Source organism: Bos grunniens, chromosome 21, assembly GCF_055505025.1.
Source record: "Bos grunniens cultivar Pamir isolate PY7600 chromosome 21, Bosgru_T2T1.0, whole genome shotgun sequence".
Taxonomy (NCBI): Eukaryota; Metazoa; Chordata; class Mammalia; order Artiodactyla; family Bovidae; genus Bos; species Bos grunniens.
In genome coordinates, this window is record NC_141185.1 from 525,672 (window position 1) to 535,790 (window position 10,119).

The following is a 10,119-nucleotide window of genomic DNA, read 5'->3' on the forward strand; positions in this document are numbered from 1 at the left end:
AACTCTCTGAGAGGCTCTATACTGTTCGAATATTTAAGCTTTCCGTGCCTCTCACTGTTGGGAGACTGTAAACAATCGTATGCGTAGCTGTAGGAGTCCGGGTAAACCCGTCAGGCAAGTTAGAGAGCCATCTGAGAGGTTTTGATTGAAACACTCCTATTATGCCCAGGAGGCTAATTAGGTAGAGCTCTAAGTTGATTTCCTTCAGAGAAAAGGTAGTTGGGGATAGCCCCCCGTGACTGTCAGAGGAGTTGGTGAAAGTCATGAAGCAGTAAAACAGACAGACTCTGGTTTTGGGGTAGATGCTCAGGCAGGCCCAGAGGGGCCCCCTCGAGTTCTGGCTCGCCTGGCCCACCAGAACTCTCCCACATGACCTTGTCATGGGTGGGGACTCCCGTGCTGGCTCCCGGCACGGAGGAGCCTGGTAGGCTGCAGTCCATGGGGGCACTAAGAGTCGGACACGACTGAGCGACTTCACTTTCACTTTTCACTTGTCACTGGTGACAGTTTTGGCCGGAAGTGCTAGAGGGTCAGCCTCACCAGCCTGCACCCCCCCAAGCCCCTCAGATGCCAGACTTTAGAGACACAGAGCCCTCAGTGAGGACAGAGTCCTGACCCAGTCCCTGCCCCCTTGTGGCCAGTGGTCATAGCAGCCTCGTCACTCACACATGGCCATACTTCCTGGTCCCTCTTAAACCAGAGTCCCAGGCACCCCGCTCCCACTTCTCCCGTGACACAGCTGTCGCCTCTGTGCAGGGGTGCACTCAGCTCTGCCCTGATGTTACAGTGGCTGAATAAACCTGTTTCTAACACTTCCGTGGGAAAGGTCTCTGGACAGTAACTGCATGAACAGCTAACCTAGACAGTGAACACGGAGCCCAGGGCCATCTGCCCCTCGCAGGCTGGCTTTCAGGTCAAGCCCAGCTGGGGCTGGAAGGCGGCAGGCCAGGCCCTGACTCACCTTGATGTCCAGCCTCCTTGGGCAGCAGGTGGCCCCTGGCAGGCTCCGTGAGGGTCCTTAGAAGGACGTGAGTGGAGCCAGGGAACAGGGTAGGGAAGGTTGGTCACCAGAGACTTCCCTACCAACCACGGAAACACCACGTCATGGCTGGGGTGGGCCATCTGCACCCGATGCTGGGAAGGGGAGGGCCCCCCACAGCCATAGACGGGAGATGGTCTCGCATCAAGGCAGCCATCCCCCGGCTCCTGGTGGCTGACACATGTGCCAGGTGTAAACCCAGCCACCATCAGCAACTTCCAGCAGATGTGAGCTGAGGGCCAGGGGTGCTAGCCCTCACTGGTCAGGCCTGGGACAGGGAAACTCTGCAAGGGAACCAGAGGACAGCAAGGACACAACCAGAACCCCTGAGCTGGGCAGACTGCCCGTACGACACATGGGCAGATCTCAGTGGGCCCCAGGCCCAGAAAGGGCTGCCTCTTCACCCATGGGCAGATCTCAGTGGGCTCCAGGCCCAGAGAGGGGGTGCCAACCCCAGAGCCATGCAGACTGCCCGTGGGACCCATGGGCAGATCTCAGTGGGCCCCAGGCCCAGAGCGGGGCTGCCTCATCACCCATGGAGGTTTTGGTCAGACTCACCCTGCACCCTGCTCACCCCGGGCTTCAAAGCAAAAACCCATTGGAAACACAGCGTCCCCACCTCAGAGACAGCTGCAGCCCACGAGGGTGGCCACACACACAGCTGGGTAGGGAGGATTTTGAGGGTGTGCGTGTCACCGTGAGAATATCGTGATGATGGTTACTGCTACACCCACAGTGACTCAGGCCCTGACATAAAGTCTGACCCGCACACAGGTGTGGAGCTGGGCAATGCATCCCCAGGGGCACTGGGCTCCCAAGCAAGGTGCCTATCCCCCCAACTCGGGAGAGTGAGCCAGAAGGGATGTGTGGGCATGGACCCTGGGCTCAGCCCACGGCCAGAGGACAGGGAAGGGCCCAGGGCTCCAGGCCACCTACCGAGAGCATTGAGCAAAGGTAGCTGAGGCCCCAATGAGGCAGCCATCCCAGGGAACCCCTGACCCCTCCCCAGGACCAAGACTTGCCAGCAGGGCAGGGGTCCCGGCAAAGGGCCAGCCCTCCAGCCCTGGTGCACGCACCCCCCTGCAGGCAAAGGGGGCACCTCTCGATTCCCCAGGGTGCTAGGGGGAGACAAGATTCAGGGGACTGTCCACATTCCAGCAGGGACTCTGCTGGACAAGCCAGGGCTTCCAGGCCTGATCACAACCCATCACCCAAAATCAGCGTGGAGTGGGTGCCCAGGGGCCACTGAGGGCCTCAAGAAGGTGGGTCTCAACCGTGCTCCATGGCCTGGAGCCGTGAGGGCACAGAGGGCATGAACCGACTGCGGAGGAGGGCCCTGCCCCTCAGCGAATGCCTCGTCCTGGGCCTCTGGGCCCCCGGGGTCAGGGCGGGGAGGGGTGCAGGGTAGGGGGATGCAGCTCCCTGCACCTGCTCCCAGTCCTGCTGGGGCCACAAGGATGAGCAGCTCAGCACTGCCCTCTGGGCTGGGCCAGCACAACTGGGCCCAAACTCCCAGGACGGGCAGCAGCAGGAATGACCCTGCTCTGCTCCTGGGTTTCCTGGCGGGAGGCGCCTGCTGGCCCCAGAGCACAACCGGCCTCAAGGTGACCGATACACAGTTTGCAGGCAACTGGGTAAAATCTGTCAACCCAGGAGGCTGTCACTTGGCTGAGCCCAGCTCGGGGCCTCAGGAGAGCCAGCCTGGTCATCGTACACCTGGCAGGAGATGCCTTCCAGGTGCTCCAGCAGGTCTCCTGTGGCGCCATGCCCTCCACAAGCCCTGAGCCTGGCACCAACCCACCCACAGCCAGCCCAGGCCGCCCAGCCCCCATGACTGTTCAGCCCTCTGAACGCCCCACATCCAGGGTCCCCACGCAGACGGCCTACAGCGCAAACGGGGCTTTTTGCCAAGGGCTCTACTGCGGTGTTACTATAGTGACCACCACAGTGAGACATGGGGCAGCAAACCCTGCCAACTGTATGGCCAACCAGCCCCCACGGCCGGGCCTCACGGCCTGAGCTTCAGAGACCAGACCTTTGGCCATCTGGGCCACTCTGGGCGGATGCGGCCCACGGGCCCGTATCCAGACTCTGAGACGACTGCACTGACCCTGCAGCCACACGTTCTAGCCCAGCAAGCTGGCCCTGACCACTAGCACTCAGTACACCCCCAAACGGGGTCAGGAAGGACAGAGCCCACGCTGGGCAAACCGTCAGGTCAAGTTTCCCAGGGGCAGGACCCGAGACACCTCCAACCCTGCTGGGAGCTCAGGGAAGCTCACAGCAGTGGACGCTGGAGCTGGGCCTGTACTCAACTGCATAGGAGCTCACCAGGGAGCAGGCTGGGAGGGGTTCATGCAGAGGCAGCAGCTCCCAGCATGCTGCCAGACCCGAGGTAGGGGAGTCCGGATCCAGGCCCGGCCTGAAGGGGCTCGAGGGGCCTCTCACATGTAGCAGGGGTGTGCAGGTCCCTTGTGCAGTGTCCAGAGATCATGGACAGGGCGGGCACTGCACCAGAAGCCAAGCCAGTGACCAGCCTCTGCAGGAAGCGCCCGTGGGAGCCAACACCTAAGTCTCCCTCCCAGCCCTGTGGCATGGCCACCTGCCATCCCACAGGTCAGCCTGGGGAGCTCAAGATGGACTGGCGTCCCTACCTGCCAGGTTCCTGTGCAGGACGCTGTCCACAGGCGCAATGCTTGGGCCTCTGCTCAGCTTCCAAGGTTCCCTGGCCCACCACCACCGACCTGAAGGGGCTCGGAGTGCAGGCCCAGCAGGACATAAGACCTGGGCTCAGATAGCCACTCGGTCCAGGGTGCACTCAGCCGTGCACCTGGAGGAGGGTCCTCCATGGCCGCAGGGTTGGCTGGGCAAGGAGGCATCACAGGCCACCCTGCCGCTGGGCCGTCCAGCCCTGGACCAGGACTAGGTTCTCAGAACCCTCCCCACCACGGGACCCGTCCAGACCTGGGCCAGCTGACAGCTCCCAAGGGCTCCACACCCAGCAGACAAGACCAAGGGGGCGCTGAAAACCAACAACTGGGGTTTCTGATGCCGGCTGTGTCACGGTGGTATTGTGGTAGCTATTGTGGTAGTTATTATGGTACCACAGTGACACTGTCCAGGACAGAAACCCCCGTCCCAAGGTCCCAGACCAGGGAGCCTGTCTTCCAAGACCGGGGTACCGCCCTGCCCTCCTGACCATCAGACTGCACCCTGCACGCCCTCACCCCACTGGCTCAGGAAAGCAACAGCCTGAGGAAGGGTCCTGGGCCAGGCGCTGGGCTATGGGGACCCAGACAATGAGACCCCCAGCAGGTTCCAGCCCCCTGACCCCGGAGGAACTTCCAGAGGCCTGTGCCAGGCTGGGGACCGACCCTAAGAACCCTCCCCCGACAGGGCCCGTCCAGACAGCTCTCGAGGTCTCCATGTCCACCAGACAAGACCAAGGGGGCGCTGAAGGCCAGCAACTGGGGTTTTTGATGCCGGCTGTGTCACGGTGGTAGTTATGGTGGTTATGGTTATGGTGGTTATGGTTGTTATGGTTATGGTTATGGTTATGGTTATACCACAGTGATACTCTCTGGGACAAAAACCCCTGCCCCTGAGGGTCCACGACCAGGGAATCTGTAGGCTGTGTTTGGGGCACCACCCTGCCCTCCTGACTATCGGATTGCACCCTGCACGCCCTCACCCTGCTGACTCGGGCACCAACAGCCTAAGATAAGGGTCCTGGGCCAGGCGCTGGGCTGTGGAGACCCAGACAATGAGATCTCCAGCAGGTTCCCACCTCCTGACCCCGGAGGAACTGCCGCAGGCCTGTGCCAGGCTGGGGACCGACCCTAAGAACCCTCCCCCCGCAGGGCCATCCAGACCTGGGCCGGCTGACAGCTCCCGAGGACTCCACGTCCACCAGACGAGACCAAGGGGATGCCGAAGGCCAGCAGCTGGGGTTTCTGATGCCGGCTGTGTTGTGGTGATGATACGATAGGTGTGGTTGTAGTTATTGTAGTGTTGCTACCACAGTGACGCTCTCAGTGTCAGAAACCCCTGCCCCGAGGTCCCAGACCAGGGAGCTTGTCCTCCAGGTCCGGGGTACGGCCCTGCCCTCCTGACCATCGGACTGCACCCTGCATGCCCTCACCCTGCTGACTCAGGGCAGCAACAGAATGAGGAAGGGTCCTGGGCCAAGAGCTTGGCTGCTGGGACCCAGACAATGAGGCCCCCAGCAAGTTCCAGCCCCCTGACCCTGGAGGAGGTTGTGCAGGTCAGAGGCCGGCTGGGGACCGGATCCTCAGAACCCTCCCTGCTGCAGGGCCCGTCCAGACTGGACCAGCTGACAGCTCCCAAGGACTCCACGCCCACCAGACGAGACCAAGGGGGCGCTGAAGGCCAGCAGCCGGGGTTTCTGATGCCAGCTGTGTCACGGTGGTAGTTGTTATAGTGGTTATGGTTATGGTTATGGTTGTGGTTATGGTTATGGTTATACCACAGTGACACTCTCTGGGACAAAAACCCCTGCCCCTGAGGGTCCACGGCCAGGGATCCTGTAGGCTGTGTTTGGGGCACCGCCCTGCCCTCCTGACCATCGGACTGCACCCTGCACGCCCTCACCGGTCTGTCTCAGGAAAGCAACAGCCTGAGGAAGGGTCCTGGGCCAGGAGCTGGGCTGCGGAGACCCAGACAGGAGACCGCCAGCAGCTTCCCACCCCTGACTCTGGAGGAACTTGTGCAGGCCTGAGGCAGCCTGGGCCTCTGCTGGGACGCCATGGTCTCAGCCACTCATATCGACGGCCACAGGCGGGCAGTGGGCCAGGATCAGACTCAAAGGCCCACACTCCGGGGTCCTGTCCTGCCCGGCAGCCCAACCTGGTCACAGAGGTCCCGGGCCTGGGGCCCACTGGGGTTCCGGGCAGCCGTGGGTCATCACGGAGCTGAGGGGAGCAACACCGCGATAGGAGATGTAGCCAAACTGGCCCCCAGGTCCCCGACCCCGGTACGCGACCCCTGGACAGCTGAGTGTGGCCCAGCCTGCACCGCCTCAGACCTGGGGTGAGCCAGCGATGCCCAGCGGTGCCTCGTCTCCAGGTCCTGGAGCTGGGAGAGTCATGGGTCCCGACTGTGTCCCCACCCTCCTCCGTGTCTCCAGAGTCACCGGCCAGAACTGCCCACAGTGTCCCGAGGTGCCCAGGGTCGTGTCCAGCCCCTGCAGACCCCGCATAGACACCCAGGAGGCTCAGAGCTGCACTGTCCACAAGTGCCCACCAGGACCACAGCCCCCCACGCCCTGTCTGCTGCCCGGGGCCGTCCGCAATGCTGGCTCACAGAGAGCGGACCTGGAGGACCCCACGGTGGGCAGGATCGAGGCAGCACTCAGGCCCCGTTTCAGGAGGGAGCCCTGGGAAGCCCACCCCAAAAGAGGCCCTCGGGTCCTCGTCCCAGCCACGGGGCAGCCCCAGGGCCGTCTCCTCCTGGGGGACAGTCTCTCACGCAGGTCCTCCTCAGGAGCCCCGCAACATGGCCCCTCCGGGTGTTCACACCTCTGCCCCAGCTCTGGGGTCTCGGCCACCCCAGGCAGCCGTGGTGCCCCGGCCCACAGCAGGACCCCCAGAAGCCCATGGGCCCCGTGGGATCTACATTCCGGTGTGTCCACAGCCTGCGCCTGCCCGCCGTCACCCTGAGCCTGTCTGCAAGAGGAACTGGACCCCGCGCGGGGCAGAGGTTCAGGGCGGCACTCACCAAGCTCCTTTCCTGGGAGTGGGCCACGCACCAGACCTCAGGGCCAGCGCTGGTCTCTCCAGGGCGGTGGCTTGACACAGCCGGGCATCCCAGCAACCTCTTTTCTGTGTGGCAATGCCTCGCCCTGCCACCGCCCCCAGACAGGAAAGCCCTTAAGCCCCAGGCAAGCTCCGGTGACAGCTGCTCACTGAGTCTGACTGCAAAGCCCCTTCCTGCCTGGCTTCCTGCCCTGCCCCACCCCACACACAGGCCTGGAGGTCCACAGAGAGTTCTAGCAGAGAGCAGGACTGTCCTGCCCAGAGGCAGGGTGCCCTCCACTCCTTCCCTCGTTCACCATCCAGGGACCCTGCACGGGGCCTGGGCGGGGGCCACAGTCGGGTGCAGGCCTCGTTGCAGTCCGTGAGCAAAGACGCAGAGCATGACAGGGAGGCCGGGTCTCCCTGCTCAGGCTGGCCTGGAGTCGGTCAGCGTGACTTCCTGGAGGAGGCAGCACTTTCAGCTACAGTTGGAGGGAGGAGCATCTAGGACTCGGTGACAGGACACAGGGGTGCACGAGGGCACCTCAGGACCCTGCCTGCGCCGGCCGGGGGAGGACGGAGAAACAGCTCAAGGACTGGAGGCTCGGGGCTCTGACACCCTGTGCTCAGGCAGGAAGGGCTCCAGCAGGCAGGGGCTCCTTGGCCCCAAAGCTCTCAGTGCTCCTGACCCTGCACAGTGGGGAGGGCCTGAGGTCATGCAAAGGCCCCCCACACCTGCTCCAGGTCCCTAAGATCCACGCAAAGCTCTAATCCCCAAGATCACCCAGAGTCTCACTGAAATGCAGAAAGCGGCGCAGCAGTCGGGGCAGGGGGCACCAGGAGACCCCCTGGTCCACAATGCTGGGGACCCCAGAGAGCCCTGATGGCTCCCTCCCTGGTCACACTGCCGTCCACCTGGAGCTCGACACGGACCACTGGGAATGCGCTCCCTGGGCCCTGAGAGCCGCTGTTCCCCTCGCTGTCAGTCACCAGCGTGCACACCCTCAGGTCCTGGCTGGTCACAGGCCCCGGCCTCCTCTCCCTCCAGCCTGGCCCAGGCCGAGCATGAGACACTACCACACCCACGGCCCCACCTCCAGGATCGCACTCTGCCCACCCACGCCCCTCTCCGGTTCCGTCCCTACAGTCCCCCTGACCCCCAACCCTGCACCTTTACCCTCCCCACCCCACCCCCTCACTTTTCCCTCCATGAACCCCCTGCACTGCTACTCCCCTCTCTGCCCTGGCCCTGGGGTCTCCTCACCCAACTAGGTCAACCCGACACCACACCCGAGCCCCGAGCCCCCTTCTGCCCAGCACGCCCACGTGGGACCCCTCCACCCACAGCTCCTGTCCTTCGCCTCTGGGGCCAATCTTCCTCATGCCCGCCCAACGCCCATCCTCCCTTCGTCCTTCCCAGTGCAGCCCAGGCCCCTCTGCCCCCAGGGGCATCCACGTGACCCTGGTATTCACCGTGAGATGCACCGCGGTCCGAGGGCAGGGCTTCCAGAGTGCGGCTCACTCTCTGCCCATCCTGGGACGCAGATGCAGTGTCCGGGATGAGCAGCCCCTTTGCCCACCAACTACGGACAGCAGAGGAGAATTCAGACACATCCTTGGTCCCAGTGGTGAAGAACTGATGCTTTTGAACTGTGGTGTTGGAGGAGACTCTTGAGAGAGTCCCTTGGACTGCAAGGAGATCCAACCAGTCCATCCTAAAGGAGATCAGTCTTGAGTATTCTTTGGAAGGACTGATGCTGAAGCTGAAGCTCCAATACTTTGGCCACCTGATGGGAAGAGATGACGACTCCTGGAAAAGACCCTGATGCTGGGAAAGACTGAAGGCGGGAGAAGAAGGGACAGCAGAGGGTGAGATGGTTGGATGGCATCACTGACTCAGTGGACATGAGTTTGAGCAAGCTCCAGGAGATGGTGATGGACAGGGAGGCCTGGCGTGCTGCAGTCCATGGGGTCACAGAGTCAGACACGACTGAGTGACTGAAGAGACTGAGCATGACTTCACAATAAGCAAAGCAGCACCTACACATGATCAGACCAAACATAAGAGGCGAGGAATCTGGCCCATTTCCTTATAAAAAAATTCTGTCAGTGCCGATAAAACTGTGTTGAAGAGAAAATGTGATCCACGAATTTTATGCTCTCCAAAAAAGGAACTAGTATTGAAGTATATTTTCCACAGGCATCAACTTGGGAGACTGTCTCTTTCAGGTCCTTCACAATTGAATGATTTTTATATTTATGTGTATATATATATAGAGAGAGTTATAAGAAAATATAATATTATCCTCAATAGTCTATACTGTTCCTATTGAATATATATATGCATATGTGCATGTATACACATATATTTCATATTCAATATGTATAATATTGTTCATTTGCTAAGTTGTGTCCGACTCTTTGCGACCCCATGGACTGTAGCCCCCAAGCTCCCCTGTCTATCTCCCAGACCTAACTCAAATTCATGTCCATTGAGTCAGTGATGCTCTCTAACCGTCTCATCCTCTTACGCCCCTATTTCTTTTTGCCTTCTATCTTTCCCAGCACAAGTCTTTTCGCCGACTCTTGGAATCAGGGTTACAAAGAAGTGGAGCTTCAACATCAGTCCTTCCAATGAATAATCTGGGTTGATTTCCTTTAGGAAGACTGGTTGGATCTCCTTGCAGTCCAAGGGACTCTCAAGAGTCTTCTCCAACACCACAGTTCAAAAGCATCAACTCTTCAACACTCAGCCTTTTTTGTGGTGCAACGCTCACTTCTGTACATGACTACTGAAAAGTCATAGCTTTGACTACATGGAACTTTTGGCAAAGTGGTGTCTCCTTTTAATATGCTAAGTTTGTCATAGCTTTCCTTCCAAGCAGCAAATGTCTTTTAATTTCATGGCTGCAGTTACTGTCTGCAGTGATTTTGGAGCCCAGGAAAATAAAGTCTGTCACTGGTTCCACTTTTTCCCTTCTATTTGCCATGAATTGATGCTACCAAATGCCGTGATCTTAGTTTTTTGAATGTTGAGTTTCAAGCAGCTTTTCCATTCTCCTTTTCCACCATCATGAAGAGACTAGTTTTGCCTCGAGTTTCTGCCATTAAAGTGGGATCATCTGCGTATCTGAGGTTGATATTTCCCCAGAAATCTTGATTCCAGCTTGTGATTCATCCGGTTCAGCACTTCACATGATTTACTCTGCATAGAATTTAAATAAGCAGGGTGACAATATACAACCCTGTTGTACTCCTTTCCCAATTTAGAATCAGTCTGTTCTTCCAAGTCATGTTCTAACTGTGGCTTCTTGACATGCACACACA

At 59.8% G+C, this 10,119-nt stretch overlaps 1 long non-coding RNA gene across 1 annotated transcript; it reads left to right on the top strand.

Annotated features, from left to right (window-relative positions):
- The first annotated feature begins 3,910 nt into the window (after positions 1 to 3,910).
- LOC147348820 (uncharacterized) lies at positions 3,911 to 9,758 on the top strand. Its single transcript, XR_015149331.1, has 2 exons — positions 3,911 to 5,027; positions 5,352 to 9,758. It is a non-coding gene; the product is annotated as an uncharacterized LOC147348820 (long non-coding RNA).
- Positions 9,759 to 10,119: the final 361 nt, after the last annotated feature.